Raw genomic sequence first — 12030 nt, 5'->3', positions numbered from 1 at the left:
TAGTCTTTGTGTTTATTAGGTATGAAATTATTCTTTTAGGAAGACTGATTCATGATTGAGAAATGAAAGAATTAGGAATTGTGTTGGCTAAATTCAAATTTCAGTATAAATAATATGAAATAGAAACTGCATACGTGCATAATAAATTGGTGTAATTGTAATAGTATGATAGGTATTAGGTACTACGACTACGAGCATTGAAATGCATTAGGTACTTTAAAATTATGATTTCGTTGCAACCGTGAGCTTGAACTGCTTGAAGTCATTTTCATTTCATCAAGAAGTCGTTGTGCATATCAATAGCAGTTTATTATATTACGTATAATTAAATTATTAATTAATTAATTGAATCAATTATTCAATTTTGAGTTTTTGACGATAGAATAGAAGTAGCAAAAAAAGAATTTCAAACTGAAAATGAAAAAGCAACCAGTTTGGGTGAATTTGCACCTCACCATTAAATTTGTCCGCATGAAATGTTCAAACTAGACTTTGCACAGGTGATTCATTGGATTCATTCAGGAATCACAGGAATGCGAATGGCATGGCTGCGAGTTCATTCATCATTTTTCATTATTCATTTTCAATATTTTTCATTGTTTTTTCACGTCGGTTGTAGTGTTTTTCCTCATAATAGAGGCCACGAAAGTTCGTTTCCGGTGGTTTTTGTGTTATAGTAGTGGCGAACTCGCTGTTGTTTTCGATTTCGTTAGATGATAAGCTTCGTTGAAAGTTGCCAAGTGTATGATATCGGAAATCAGACAATCAAAGGCCGGTGGAAACAGAGTCAGAACAATCAAAACTGATCGCGATATCCGATACGCCAGATATAGTTGAGTGTAGCTTGACATCGACAAAATTCATCAAGAAATCGTCACTAAATCCAACTCCCAAGATGAACGATTCATCGTGTAGAACAGGTGAAGATTTTTAGTTAGTTTACTTATAGTGAAGATCGAAAAGATCTATGCTAAAATGTATCCTGTGATCTGTGTTCCTATAGGTAAGCAATAGATACGCAAGATGCATCTTTGAGCTGTTTAAATACCTATATCGTATAGAAGCCAGTTCTACGTAGAAGAGTCAAACATCGATATTCATGTGGCTTAGATCGGCGTCGGTTTGTTAATTACAGTGCTTTACGACTATACGATGATAGTACAGTCTTAAATCCGATGTCTGAGCAAAAATTCTACTATTGGTGTTGAATCTGTGGGAAAGTATCAAGTGCTCTTGAACAAATAGCGTTTAAATTTTAACAAGAGATCGGTGTTCAGTGGTATATCGGTTGCCAATTAATTGTTCGATTTAGTCACGATAAAATAGACGAGGAATCTATTCCAGTATCAACTCTGATGGTGTTGGTGTTCTACAGGCATGGTAGGTATTCTCAGTTATGAAACTTACTAATGTGGTTAGCTTTCAGGTAATTTGACCTGCAAGTTGAAAACTACCGTGCCTATACCTTCTTCCAGTTCCAACGATCGGTTTTTTATTTCTAGAGTTATTGTCGTTTGTCGGTTCTGTTCTGCGAACGATGATGAAGTTCATATATAGTGACTTATCATAGCACAGCTCATCTTTAATGGGTGACGACGATACTTCGATTACGAATAGCAGAAGGTGATGAAAATTGAAATACATTTTATATACATTGAATATGGGAACGGATTGGTTTGTGTTTCAGTGCAATATGACATTTTCTGTGAATCTAATGAGTTGCAGAGCTACTTGTGCTTACTTCAGTGTTCAATTTTTATTTCAATTAGAAATCGGTTTTCTATTTCTAAAATTTATGATGGAGTTCCGTCTTCAGTTTCTACTATTTACAGAACGATTGGCGATCTTTTTGCAGTGTGAGCTTACGTGCCTCAAAGTTTCGATGAGAAATTCCATGAAAGATGTACGAAAACGTGATGAGATGATGAATGTACTTTTCAAGTGTTGAATACCAGAATGGATTGGTTCGAGTTTTCGATTCGTTTGTAAGAACGATTCAATGTGACATTTTTCGTGAGTTTTTGTGTGGTGTTGTGTGATGTTGCTGGAGTTTTTTTGGTCTTGGCGAAGGTCTGTAGATAATTTTTCCAGATTCGTAAAAAAAGATGACAAATGAATTATTCCTAGTGTAATGAGCGAAATGGTCGAATTACGAGTACCTAAAATTTTTAAAAACTTCGTAAAAAAATATGCAATATAAATTGGATAGCGTGAAACGCCTTGAACCAACAATGAGGCAACTTCTTTAACATGTAGTTTGGATGATCGCGTAGGAGAACTTGAGAATCATCTGATCATAAATGCAATTAACAAGGGTAGTATTGAATGAGTTTCGTGGTTTTTATTGTTTTCTTTTTCTTTTCTGTTGTTTTTTTTTCAATTTTAAACATTAATATTTTGATAAAATGACTATTTTTTTTTTTTAAGAGATCAATCAACTTACTTACAATGAGTATTTTTCTCCACTGTTTTGTTTTTGCTTTCATTTCAATTTGAATTAGATTCTGAACAATAGGTAACTTTTTTAAAAAATTGGTCGTTATCGATTCAAATTCAAAATCTCATTATCACTCCACAAGAGTAATAAGAATTTTACCCAATCATCTTCAATTTTTTTTTCTGAAAGTTTACCACATTTAACCCTTTTTAGTTCTAAATTGAGTTCAATACAGCGCATCTGTTACATTTTACCTGAATTTAGTGTAGCTAAAGGTCCCTACGACTACGAGAAAGGTTGAAGATTAAATGGGTCATTGATCGCTTGTACGATTGCAAAGAAGGTGTTCTTTTCAATTATCACCCAGGACTTTTTTTTTTTCGTTCTCTCTAACAATCAATACCTACAATATTTCTTTTCTTTCATTGGAATTGACAAATCCAGATTTTACACTTAGAAATTTACGATTGTGTTTTTGTTTCGGATGTATAGAAAAACAGGAAGCTGTACGGTATGGTTTCTTTTATTTTACTACTGTAAAAATACAAATAGCTTCCCCTTTATTTTATGTTTACCTATACTCAGTTTCGTAAGGGCGAGAGAAAAGAATCGAAAAGATCACCCTATAGGTACCTTCTTTGTGTATACTTACTGTGATAAAATTCAAACCTTTGCTTTTTCTTTCTTCGTCCTTTATCGTTGAACATTGCGAAAAAATGTTACCAAATTCGTATTATGTTTCTGTCTACTAATCCGTAGTTAGGTACTCGTATATTACGTTAGATTTTTTTTCTGTACTTTAACTTTGGAACTGAAGTTGTAATTCGTCAACCCCACGTTTCATATATTACGACTACTAATTCGAAAGCCATAAAAGGTGTTCTACTTTCGTATGCGTCAAAACAATAAAACAAAAAAGAAGTTCCGGAATTATAGCTATATACAGTGGGCTATACGGGAAAAGCATCTGAAGAAACGAAGGACGATGGACGAAGATGTTACAATGACCGTTATTATACTCGGACTCGGGTTCAGCCTGAAATTGCATCTAACGTTTATTTTCTTTCAAATACCTACCGAATGTATTTTTAATGATCTTTTTTTTTCTCTCGTGGACCATTTCTACTAGACTATTAAACGTGGTTGGTAGAATAGGTGGAAATATCGCTTTACGGGTTTTTAATTAAATAATAAAAAAAAATCCGGCGTACAATGTGCTTTAGTTTGTACTCACGCGTGAATGGGTCAACTGGATGAGCTGAAATTACCCACTCGGATACCTATAGAAATGCTCGAGAAATTGATAGTTGGAATGTGTTGGGAGGTCAAGTGTCCTTTAATATCTGCGAGAAACGATGGATGGCTTGTGAACTGTGATTATTAGTGTAAAGGTGGAGCTTTTTGAACTGTGAGTTGATGGCTATTGTATACCTGTTGAAGCCGAAAGGAAAGTGTGGAATAGAAGCAGTGAAATTTTTATGAAATAGGGTTTTCTGGTTATTTACCCCCAGTCCCTATTGAGGAACCATTCGCTACAGCCCTGTTTTGAACGAAAGTCATGAAGCTCAAGTTCATTAAATGACTTCAGATTCGAGATCCATTCCGTATAATTGAACTTTATATGTATTTCTAACCTTCCCTCTCCCTCCTATTATTTAAAACAACAAAAACAAACAAAACTTTTATATTTGTATTTCAGCAAGTTATAAGTACCTAATTGATCTGTAGAAGTTTTTCTCAACAAAAATACATTCGTTCCAGATACTTGACTGGCCATTGCAAAATATAGAAAATATAATTCCAACTTTCTTTTCTTCAGCCAAAGTGTAATCAAATCATCAACACCTCTTCTGAAAAATAAAACCAAAGCAAAATATAAAAATAACCAGACACCAAATACGTTTCTGGCAATTCATATAGAAATACTCGTCCTTGGGTCATGAAAAAAAAAAAAAAAAAAAAAAAAAAACTATACCTAAACCAATCTAGCTAACTGATCAAGTCACTGATTGGTTTAAAAGAGTTGTTGGTATTTGATCGAAATTACATATTATACGTATTTAGCACTGCACCAGTTAACACGTCTGGCATACACACATTCACACTCAATGGTTAAATAAGATGTAAAAAATTTGATAAGCCAATTCAACTAACCAACGTGCACCCATAAGGATGTAAAATGAATCCATAAATTATACAAAATTAGCACCTAACAACATTCGGTGTTAAAATGATCGTGAAAAGTGCTTTTGAATCTTTAAATCTCTGACCGAACGAAAGCCGAAACGTTGACCTAAATGTACGTCAGATTTTTCGAGATGAAGAAACAAGCTGGGTGCAGGGAAGTTCACTCCTACCTTATAGCTGCAGAGGGAGCAAAATAGTATAAAAAGAGGGTACAATCGAAAACCTCACGACGACTAGAGTAAGTGGTTGATAGGTCTTGGTATCCTCTAATTTGGAATAGTTGGCTTGTTATAATCGTGACATAAACATATATCAGTGACTTCTTACATTTAAATAAGAATAAATCACATTTAGTCATTGCCTTATAGCGTATTGTTATTAGATGCTGCAAGATTAACAAGTACCAGTCTGTGAGTTGATCATGTCAAATGATAATGTCCGCTTACATCCGCCAAGAATTTCACTTGTTATAAGTTAGTCTGAGGAATGTGTAGGATTCATAGTGTCCATACAGGGGTTATCAAAAAATTCGCCACTTCATGTTACGTAGGTCTAGGTACACGGTTTCGTGTCAGATGTGAACTATATATATCTATCTACCTAGCAGCATAAAAGGTGACCATACTGGTCAAATCATGACAGATTTGCGTTTCTTTCTGTACTTTTAAAAGTAGGTACATTTCTAGATGAAATTTCGTATTGCATTCGACTTGACGGCAACCTACGAGTACGTCTAGTACACAAATAGCTAATTTATATGTACTTATACCGGAGCTGAGAAACACTGAACTCGTAAGTTCATATTGTTCGGACTCGGCCGTGGCGGCCGCGTCCGCAACCGGGACCGGGAACACTTACGCTAGTACGAGTAAATTTTAATCATTTATCATCATCGTTTGTATTGATCTTTAAACGTCAGCTGCCGTCATCGTTATTCCATAAATGTAAATCTGCATTTTACATCTGATAACGCGTCCGCGTACTTACTTATGCACAATATTCTTGAATCCCAAATCGAATTAATAGCCACGGTTAATCACGACCGTTCGTATGTTGATAAGACAACAAAACAAAAATATTCCTTATCTTACGACCAGTCGAACGTATACGGCAGCTCGATGACACGAACATATCAACTCCCTTAACTCTGCTTTCATTCCTGTTGGTGTTCCACACAGAACGAATTAATGGATGAATTGTTGAAATTTGTTTACGTTCAACTTGTATGATCTAATAAAAAGCAATTTCCGGAAGTGTCAGTGGCTCGTTTAAATCGGCGATGGATTTGAAAGCAATTTAAATGAGTGAATCGACTTTCAAAAAATTCAACGTGTTCGATGTAAAAAGCCAAGGAAATGTAAAGACGATTGAAAAAATTGCCACAAAAAAGTTTTACCTATAAATCAGTTTTTAAAAAATCGAGCTTTTCAGCTTTACCACAAATTATGGGAAAAATATACCCACGAAATGAATAGCGGAGAGGTCATCCACCGTACACTCTTGGTCTCTTGTGGAAGTTTTAACTACGAGTACAAAATTTCAGTCCCATCCCACAAGATTCAGAAATCTCAAAATAGCAATGTACTTAAGTAAGTATGAGCTTGATCGATATACCCTATAAATCAAAAAGATGCCAGAATAAGTATTAAAAAATGCCTCATTTCATGCTCTGTAAGGTCCTGAAGAGCACCTCCCCTTTACCACATTTTTAAACAAAATTTTCGGGTAGGGCAGGTGAAATGGTAGCCTTACAAGTGCATGCAAAATCTATGAAAATTATATTAGAAGACCTGGATCTAGCATCGATTGAGCTGTTTAGAATACTCAGTCCCCACATTAGAGCACTTTCCTTGTCTGTCGTCCCAAGGTTACATCGTCAGTCTTGCCGTTCAAGGTCATCCGCCTGGCACCAAAGGTCATTGACCCGTTGAATCGGTTTTTCGAGGTCGTCTATCTAGTATCTACCTGTCTGGTCTCTTGATGACCCACTTGCCTGGCTGATCTAAAATGTCAGATTTTTAATTTTCCTGAAATTACAATATATGATATGTTTCGAATTGATATTAGTCTAGGCATGAATGTTGGCTACTTGGGTGATTCGGAAGGGGGTTCAGAGTTTCCCAAAAACATGCAATTCAATTTCTTTATTTCAAATTATTAAACGTAGAAAAAATTGACAAATGGGGTCCAAATTCAGGTTGATGGTGCATTGTATTTTTTTTTCATCTTATACCTATACGTATTGCGAGAAACAATTTTCCGCCCAAAATTGACCTATTCAGGCGGTAGAAATGGCGAAAAAAGCAGCTTTTTGCATTTTTAAAGGTCTTTTAACCTATATAAAAATTCAAAAAAAAAAAAATGTAAATATGTTGTCGGGGTCGTCGAGAACCAATGTAGGCACAGAGCTAATAGCAAATATCACTTTGGGTCCCATTTCTAAAGCAGATATATTGACGTTTTTCAGATGGGAGAGGAGGTGGTGTCGACTCAGTGAAAGAAAAATATTAATTTTGTCAACTGATATAATATTCATACGACTTATGAAAATTTACATTTTCTTTTTTGGATTTTTTGGAGCTTCAGGTGTGAAATTTGCTTATTTTAAAAAATCGTCCCGAGCGAAGCGATGTCGAGAGCTTTTCTAAAATTTTATTTTGAAATGGCCGAAAACGAGGTCAGGGTATCTAACAGGTGGTGAAAGTAGTGAAAAAGTAGTGAATTTAGTCAAAAAGGTAACGAGTGAAAAAATTGAAAAATTCAAACGCGCAAAAGAAACTTTTAAATTAGGTACTGAAAAAAAAGTTTATTTTTGATGAAATTGAAAAATACTTTGTATACAAATTTTCTTCCAATTTCAATTTTTTTGAAAGAAAAATTTGATTTTGGCAACTTTTTGTATGTGTGGGAGAGGGGTTGGGGGTTGGGGGTCTAGTAAAAAACTTTCTGAAAATTTGGTTGAAAAAAGTAGTAATAAAAGTACTAAGTAGTGAAAAATGTAGTGATTTTTTTCACAAAAAAAATCCGTTAGATGGAGGTTTTTTTATGGTTAGGACAAGGAGTTTATTTTTTAATTGAAAAATAAGTTTATTTTTGATCAAATTTTCAGAAAGTTCTTCACTCGACACCACCCTCCTACCCCTTTCCCACACATACAAAAAATTGACAAAATCAAATTTTTCACCGGAAAATTTTCAAAAAAATTGAAATTGGAAGAGAATCTTTAAACAAAGTATTTTTCAATTTACGAGTAATTAAAAAATAAGTTTATTTGATGAAATTGAAAAATACTTTGTATACAGATTCTCTTCCAATTTCAATTTTCAAAAAAAAGTAAAATTAATGACCACTAAAAGTTAATTTTACTTTTTTTAAACGATTTTTTTTAGAAAAAAAAAAACTTTAAAGTTGACCATTTAAAAAATTTTTTGGGAGTAAATATGTACAGGGTGTGCCAAAAGAAATTTGACATGTGTCAAAAAAAAACTTGACATACGAATTCTAACATTTAATTCACATAAACAGCATAAAAAAGAAGAACGAAAAGATGCAAAGTGACATATCGTTCGAACCGTTGCCACAAATGCTATGATGACTCCCAATCGGTTTTTGAAACTCTCAGCCTTTTTTTGTTGTCAAAATTTTCATTTTTACTCATTCATCTTAGATGTGTCAAGTCGTTTTTGAAATTTGTCAAGTTTCTTTTAGCACGCCCTGTATTATCTACTATGAAATTAAATTTTTACTCCAAAAACTTTTTAAAATAGTTAACTTTAAAGTGTTTTTTTTTTTCTAAAAAAATCATAAAATTTGATTGAATAAAAGTACCAAGTAATAAAAGTAGTGATCTTTTCAAAAAAAAAATAACGGATTATTTTTTGAAAAAAATCACTACATTTATTACCTTACTACTTTTTTTCAATCAAATTTTCAGAAAGTTCTTCCTTCAACCCCACGGGGACCCCTTTCTCACACATGGGGGGGGGGGGGAGTCGAGTGAAGAACTTTCTGAAAATGCGATTGAAAAAAAGTAGTAGGTAAATAAGTAATGATTTTTTTCAAAAAAAAATTCCATTAGATACCATGGAGGTTTTTTTCTTTGAGTATATAATATGGGGAAAACTTTAATTGAACGACAGAAAAAGTGAATTGCACGACAGAAAAATCCCACGACGAAATCGTGTTTTTGAACGACAGGGATTTAACGACAGTTTTGGTCATTAAAACGACAGCATTGAACGACAGACCTTGAACGACTAGCATAGAAAATTCATGCCACGAAAAAGGGAATGCACGACTAACATGGGAAAGCCCGACGAAATTATTTCAATTGCCCGATACCCCAAATTTTTGTCCTCTCGTTTAAATTAGTGTACATGAATGGAGCAGTATTTGTGAATAATGAATGGTACGCTTGTTTCAATAAGTGATATCTTCTACTTGCGTGAATTGTGTCCCTTTTTCGAGTGAGGTGGCCATCTCACTACCAATTTGGACGAAGTCATATCAATGGGCCGTTAACAATGTCCCCATTGTAGAAGATACCTGCACTTCCGAAGGTCAACTTTTCTTTGTTGCTTCCTTCTCAGCGAAAAAACCGATTTCAGACCGCATAGTAGCGAGGTATAAACGAAAGTATGGATCATGGAAAACATTCGACGAAATGAAAAATGAGATGTTCAGTGTCTGGGCTATTTCTGTAAAGGACGATGTACGACAATCAAACTGCACTTGCCCGTTTTTCGATAAGAACACGTTGTGCAAACATACATTGGGGATGCAAATACGACTTGATGAAGTATCTGTGCCAATAAAAGTCAAAAATGTGCCTCTAGGGCAGAAAAGAAAGAGGGGTAGGCCAAGCAAGGCTAAAAAGGCACTCCTCATTCATCTAATCATTCATACCTACTTACTGTTCTTATGTTATGTACGTTCATATCTTTAATTCTTTAATAATTAATCGTTTTTAGAAATTTGATTTTGTGAATAAATTCATCGCTATTATCATTATGTGGTCGTTCATTTCCTAAAGTGGTCGATGCATTTCATTCTATTTGTCGGGCATACACTGGCGTTCATTTGATTTTTTTGGCGTGCACCGGTGCACTTCAATTTTTGTTGTCGTGCGATTGTTGAAAACTGTTTCCGTCGTTAAAAAAGTGATTTTGGGACGTTAGCATCTGTCGTGCAAAACACTTTTTTTCTGTCGTTCGAATGATTTAATCTGTCGTGCCGATAAATGGCACCCTATAATATGTATTACATGATATGGAGGGCTAATAATGTGGCATTCAGCATAACGCAGCTGAGGACCGTATAGAGCGCGCTCGACTTGGTTCAGTAAGAGAACCCAAATCACTTTGGAGACAATTTTGTGAAGTAAAAAATTGTTTGATGTGTACCTGAGGAGTCCTAAGCCTTCACTCGACCATTTAAATACTCAAAATTCAAATAATCGCGTCAATTCATTTAGAATCGCCAACATGGGTTCTTTTACTGAACCAGCCTACCTGGTTCAGTAAAAGAACCCACGATAGCGATTTTGATAAATGTAAGTGATGAATTGAATTTCAAATGTTTAAAAATGTTCAAGGGAAGGCTTAAAACTCCTTGGGTACTCATTAAACCATTTTTTACTTCACAAAATTGTCTCCAAAGTGATTTGGGTTCTTTTACTGAACCAAGTCGAGCGCGCTCTACAGAAACCTCCACGGAACCTACATTATTACAGGGTGGCCAGAAATATCGGGTACCCCTAAAAAAGTTTTCTAACTAAATACTTCGGTTGGTCACAGTGAATGATAATAATGATAACACATGATTGGTTGTTGGACTGAAGAGATAACATTCCACCAATCATATGCATCTATTTCACGTTGCCAACCTATATTTTTAATGAAAAACTTTCTTAGGGGTACCCGATATTTCTGGCCACCCTGTAGCCCTCCATATCATGTAATATTATATACTCAAAGGTTTTTTTATGGCTAGGACTAGGAGTTTATTTTTTAGCTTTTAAAAGAGTGATGTTTTTTTTTAAAGGAAGTTGATTTTGAAAAAGAAAACGGAACTGACTCAAGCGAGGGTGAAAGCTCTTGAAAATTTAAACTTTAAGAGGCATAAAAATGATGTTTTTTCATGAGGAGTTTATTATTTGGCTTAAAAACTCGATTTTTTTTTAGAAATTTCCATTTCAACTTTGAAAGAGAAATGAAAATGAGTCCGAACAAAACGAGGGCAAAAGTTTTTGAAAATTTGTGATTCGAGAAGTAAAAAATAATGGGTTTCTTTTATCACAGGAACTTATTTCGTCGAGCCGAGACAAACTGCCTCGTTTGCCCCTTGCCCCCCTTCTCTTGACGGCTCTGTATGTTGCGCATTTAAGTGAGATACACAATTTATATTTTTTTATGATTGCATTTAGTGATCTAAAAATGTTATCGCATGGATTATGGTATATAGACGATAGAAAACAATTTCCGGTGGTCAGTTTCAAAATCCGAGGACGAGGCTAAATCGCCTATTTCATCCGACTATGTTCTTTCTGCAGGAAAAGTTCAATTTTGAAATTGTCAATAATGTTCTAGTGAGTTATTTGGATCTATTTTCAATTTTCTGTGATGTTATAATACGTACAAGCAGATTTGATTCGAATCCCCCCCCCTCCTGCTCTCCAGCATGAAGTATTGCAACAAGAACTTACTCTAGTGACTGACAAAACAACTGGGCCCTCCATGTCAGTAATTAGACAATTTTTTGTCTAATTTTATGTTAACTTGATATGTAGAATTGTAGATAGATGTAACATTTTTGTTTATCATTTTAATGGTGATTTTTCTTTCGTTTTTTTTGCAGTTATTACGAAATAGATACATCGAAGCTTCCACGATGACAGTTACGTCGAAAATTTTGGTATGTTTCTGAGAACCACTACTTTTATGTTATGTTAGTATACGATAAGTTTACACAGCGTACGTTGATTGTAATAATTTACCCGTGCCTATATCGTGTATACCTGTAACGCACGTTAAATAAATGGCGCCATAGCTAATTACATCGTATTACCACGCGCCCATCGGTATCTTACGCAGCAAAATTATGGTATATAAGGTAATAAGTATCCTCGTATGCTTACTTTTTACCTTCTGTACGTACTACGTAGACATTCAGTACATAGGTACATACTATACAAGTTATAGTGTGAAACGTGTAATATTACATACTATGGAGGGGCGTTAAGTACTCGCGCGACACCCATGTTAATGACCAATACGTATTAACCATAAATTGAACAAGTACCTACACTGGCGATTAATTGGACGCGTTTTAATAGGTTAGCTAGCTAATTAACGCGTGCACCTATGGTTGTAAATATAAATACACAAGTTCTGCTGACAATGAGATGG

General features: G+C 34.7%; 1 long non-coding RNA gene across 1 annotated transcript in view; it reads left to right on the top strand.

Moving 5' to 3' along the window:
- The first annotated feature begins 549 nt into the window (after nt 1-549).
- The window catches only part of LOC135842361 (uncharacterized), a 239249-nt gene continuing 227768 nt past the window's right edge, over nt 550-12030 (top strand). Inside the window, exons 1-2 of the long non-coding RNA XR_010558115.1 lie at nt 550-920; nt 11480-11536. This is a non-coding gene — a long non-coding RNA (uncharacterized LOC135842361). The remainder of the gene's footprint in view (nt 921-11479; nt 11537-12030) is intronic.

The sequence above is a fragment of the Planococcus citri genome, chromosome 1 (assembly GCF_950023065.1).
Source record: "Planococcus citri chromosome 1, ihPlaCitr1.1, whole genome shotgun sequence".
Lineage (NCBI taxonomy): Eukaryota > Metazoa > Arthropoda > Insecta > Hemiptera > Pseudococcidae > Planococcus > Planococcus citri.
The sequence above is the reverse complement of the archived record's forward strand: the minus strand, read 5'-3'. Positions and strand labels throughout refer to the sequence as shown.